The following is a 5,472-nucleotide window of genomic DNA, read 5'->3' on the forward strand; positions in this document are numbered from 1 at the left end:
CACTCTGAGAAGATATTTAATTTCTATGTGACAAAATAAGGTAAATAAGAGTCTTATCTACATTATTCTCTCTCTTACTTTACCTTTTCTCCACTTTAACTATTTATTATCATTTTTCTAAAACGAGTGCAGAATATGAAATGACTCAACTACCGTGGAACGGAGGGAGTATTTATTTTGAATTTAATTTTATTTATTTACTTTAGTATTTAGTATTTCTCAATCTTTTGTTTGTATATCCTATTCTATTTATATTTCTTTCTCTCATGTCCTTTCGTTACAGTGGATTAATAGATTGATAGATGTAGAAGTAGAATTATATTTTTTTAAATCTTTATCATCTTATAGATACAATATTTAAATAGTTTCTATTCTTGATTTGCAATAATTTTTTATATTTCTTTATATATATTCTTTATTTTTGTAACACCCTTATCCAATTAATTTAATAGTTAGACAATTGATGTCATATTCCAGTGTAAATCTCAAATTAATAGATAGTTCTAAATTTTCTTTATTGTATATTTATATATATATATATATATATAGGGTTTTGATCTATGCAAACCCATTTTTAATATAAAAATACAGAACCAAGCATATGAAGGTCATTTTTAGGTCATCGTAAGCTTATTTTTACGTCATTATAATAAGAATGACATAAAAGGATCTTAAAATGACCTCAACCCCAAAGTTTATAATATGACCTAAAACTGCTTTATAATGACCCTCCGTGTTTTTCTTTAATTATTGACCATTAGATTGTCAAATCTCATGGTCAGGATTTGGTCTGGATTTTGTATTGGGATCAATTTTTGTATTGATCATTCTCCTATATATACATATATATATATATAGGGAGATGATCAAAACAAGTATGTGTTTAAATCCAGAAATGCAGCTCAAATCTTGGCCCTAGGATTAGATGATCTAATGGTCAATAATTAACCCAAAACACGGAAGGTCATAATTAAGTAGTTTTAGGTCATATTATAAGATTTGGATTTATGTCATGTTAAGATCATTTTAGGTCATGCTTTGTTAGCATGACCTAAAAATAAACTAACTATGACCTAAATATGTCTTACGTATGACCGTGTTCTGCATTTCTGTATTTAAATCTGGTCTTCATAGATCAAAACCCTATATATATATATAGGGTCTTGTTAGGATGAGATTTTTGGGCATAATTGAGAAATGAGATGCAATCTCAGCCACTAATTCACAAGATTAACTTAATGTCAACAACTATCACATTATGTCAACACGGGGGTATAATTGTCTTTTCATTAAATTTTTGTGAAATCATTTTCTAAAATCCTCTCTAAAACTCTAGCTGCAAAGTCTTCAAATCTTCAAATCTTCAACATTCAAATCATCATATCTTCAAATCTTCAACATTCTTATCTTCAAATCTTCAACATTCAAATCTTCAAATCTTCAAACATTCAAATCTTTAAATCTTCAAATATTCAAATCTTCAAATCTTCAACATTCAAATCTTTAAATCTTCAAATCTTCAACATTCAAATCTTCAAATATCTTCAACATTCAAATCTCTTCAACATGCAAATCTTCAAATCTTCAACTCTTCAACATTCAAATCTTCAAATCTTCAACATTCAATAAATTAACACTTATTAAAATGTCAACAACTAAAAAATACTAACACTTATAATTCCCATATCAATACCGAGAATATTGAATGTCAACAACTCGTATTAAAATGTCAACAACTAACAAATAACACTTATAATTTACATATCAATACCGAGAATATCGAATGTCAACAACTCGTATTAAAATGTCAACAACTAAAAAATAACACTTATAATTCACATATCACTATCGAGAATATCGAATGTCAACAACTCGTATTAAAATGTCAACAACTAACAAATAACACTTACTATTCACATATCAATACCGAGAATATCGAATGTCAACAACTCGTATTAAAATGTCAACAACTAACAAATACTACATCCGTCCCTCAAAATTTGTTACACTTTGATCCGACACGGGTTTTAAGAAATGTAATGGAAGGGTTTTAAGAAATGTAATGGAAAGTGAGTTGAAAAAGTTGGTGGGATGTGGGTCCTACTTTTAAAGTATTAGTTTTATAATAAAATATGAGTAGGAATGAGTTAGTGGAATATGGGATCCACTACCAAAAATGGTAAAAGTGAAGTGTATCAAATTTTTAGGGACGGACCGAAATGGTAATATGTATCAAATTTTCAGGGACAGAGGTAGTAACACTTACTATTCACATATCAATACCGCGAATATCAAATGTCAACAACTCGTATTAAAATGTCAACAACTAACAAATAATACTTATAATTCACATATCAATACCGAGAATATCAAATGTCAACAACTCGTATTAAAATGTCAACAACTAAAAAATAACAATTACAATTCACATATCAATACCGAGAATATCGAATGTCAACAACTCGTATTAAAATGCCAACAACTAACAAATAACACTTATAATTCACATATCAATACCGAGAATATCGAATGTCAACAACTCGTATTAAAATGTCAACAACTAAAAAATAACACTTATAATTCACATATCAATACCGAGAATATGAATGCCAACAACTCATATTAAAATGTCAACAACTACAAAATAACACTTATAATTCACATATCAATACCGAGAATATCAAATGCCAACACTCGTATTAAAATGTCAACAACTCGAATAATTCACCGGCATGAAATTAGCACGCCTTTCCTTTTTAATTTACTTTCAAAATTTTTGTTTGCAGCATTCAATCACAAGAAATATGGAGATTTCAAAAGTATAACTTTCAATATGTACAATATTTAATAAAATAAAATAAAAATAAATTTTTAGTATCATTATCTCTTCTTTTTCGATTTTTTACTGGAAAAAAGAGAGCCCATTTCAAATAAACTCACAGTAGAATTTGGGGCAATGTTCAAAACTGGAGTAATCCGAACTCCATTGTTGTACGATCTGCTGCTGCTCTTCCCCAGCGACGGCTTAATGTAATGGTAGAATTGATTATGAAGCCCCGGCGCCGGAGAGCTTCGCCGATTAATCGGCGGTTCCCGCACCGAATTATGCTTCTGCTCAGTTCTAACAAGATAAATCATACCATACTCAATTCCAACGTTGACCAGAGCCTCTTTCCCAATCTCTGCAGAGTGAAACTCGCAATTCACAAACGATTCCATCGAAGCTATAATTGCATACTATATTCATAAATTTACCTGAAAAATCTTCCGAGGAAGGAGATACCATTCTTATTTCACTATGTACATCTAGATCTGCATCGATTTCCCCTTTCCCCCAATTTCTCTCTGCGAATTCTGTTCTCGAAAACCTAGATTTCCCGCCATTGAACCAACGCCGGAAGATAAACGATGGTGACATATAAGTGAAGCTCCGGTAGATTTCTGTCCTCCGTCGCGGCCTCCGATCCTTCGCCGCCGCAGCACCGTCGCAGCTCATTGTGGAACAACAATACGAAGAAGCTCACTGTGATTTCCAGTTTCCATTAATGGAAAATTACCATTTTAACCTTTTCATTATAAAATAATCTAAAAATATTTTTTGTGTGGCAAAATCTGGACCACTCATTTAATAAAAATGAGTGGCTGATATTGCATCTCATTTCTCAATTATAATAAAAAGATCTCAATTGATCATGGACCTATATATATATATCTATATATAGGGATGTGTTAATATGACAATCCCTTCTAATATGACACCATACCACTAATATCAGCCCTAGGATCTGAAAATTGGATGGTTGATAAGCTGCCACATGGCAGCTCATTTCATTTTTGTTTAATCAAATTAAAATGCTGAAGCGCAAATTTGGAAATTTCTTTTCTAATATAGCAATGGAATTCTCCACCCAATTTCACGCCACTTTCCATACAATTCTCCACCCAATCCCACGCAAGATTCTGCAAATCACACAACCATTGTCGACTTTTGATTCTCGATTCAGCAATATTCATCTCAATTCTGTTTGAATTCATCTCAATTCAAGCTATCCAATCACACGATCGGTTGAATTTGCATTCAACAATTTCTCTGCAATTCTCTCCAATCAGCGATTTCAATCTGCAAAGAGCTATTCAATCGTTGAATTCTCGGCGAATTTATGAGTGAAAGAGGGCCAGCAGCGCCGCCGGCGGGAATGGCGGTCACGGATCATCAAATTGCACAGGTGCTGGACTCTCTCCTTTGCGAAACTAACGCCCTTACTACTATTACTGCCGTCGTTGAACAACTCCAATCCAAACTCGGCGTCAACTTGCTTCACAAAATCGACTTCATTCGTAGCCAGACCACCATTTTCACCTATTCCACTCCAATTTCATGCCCATGGGTAAATCGATTATCAGCCCTAGGATCTCTAAACTTTATGTTTTTTAATAGTGATTATTTGATAATCTGCAAATTCATCGATTATTGCACATTTGTTGAATTCATGCTTATTTGATAATCTGTAAATTTCATGTTTTTATCCAGCTTTGTTGATCATAATTTGATTTATGATTATTATTCATTCTTATTTGTTTATTTGATTCATTTTTTGTGTAGCATGTTTTTTTAATTCCAGATTGGTTCGTAATGTATTACGAATTGCATTTCTGTGAACTTGCAATTGCATATCTGTATTACAGTTGCATCGGTGAATATTGCTGTTTAAATTCATTTTGATTCGTTCATGAACCTACTAATTTCATTTCTGTTAACATTTGTTTTGATTTGTTTTTATCAAGTTCTTATGGCTATACTCTGTTTTTTACAAGATTGTTGCATTATGTGGTGCATATTGTCGTACCTCAAATTAATTTCTTCACGGGCAGTTGCATGAATTTTCATTGGATTTCATCAATCAAGTATAGTTTGATTGATGAGAAGTTTTTGGTTGACATTGTTCTGTTTCAATATATTTAAGGAATTATGCAGAATATGCAGGCTGTGATTTTATGGCAATACTATGCTTCTGATTTATGTAATTTCTATGTACTAATTGTTGTTTTACATCTTCCTGTTTATATAGTCGTATATTGCAGGCCATACTATCGTATATTGCAGTCTGAACTGATTCGGCTTTGATTTCTGTGAATCTCTTCTTGGTTCTTTCTTTTTTGCTGCTTATTTCATAAATTTCGTTGTTAATTTTCCTGTTGGTTTCAGTTTTGTTCACAATTTTTTTGCAGTGTTACCATGGTGATATTGCAGTTTACATGTTATTTTAATAATTTTTGTTCATGTTGTTGTAGTTTAAAGAAATGATTGCAGATTAATTATTAAATTTTATATTTTTGTTCTCAGGTTGCATTCCATTTCAGTAATTAGTGTTTGTTGACGAGAATAATCTTATTTGTATCGAGATTGCAGTATACCGCTATATGAGTTGTAGTGCACCCAATAACTAAAGGTTCGGCAAAGTGATTCTAAAA

Source organism: Salvia hispanica, chromosome 6 (assembly GCF_023119035.1).
Source record: "Salvia hispanica cultivar TCC Black 2014 chromosome 6, UniMelb_Shisp_WGS_1.0, whole genome shotgun sequence".
In the NCBI taxonomy this organism is placed as follows: domain Eukaryota; kingdom Viridiplantae; phylum Streptophyta; class Magnoliopsida; order Lamiales; family Lamiaceae; genus Salvia; species Salvia hispanica.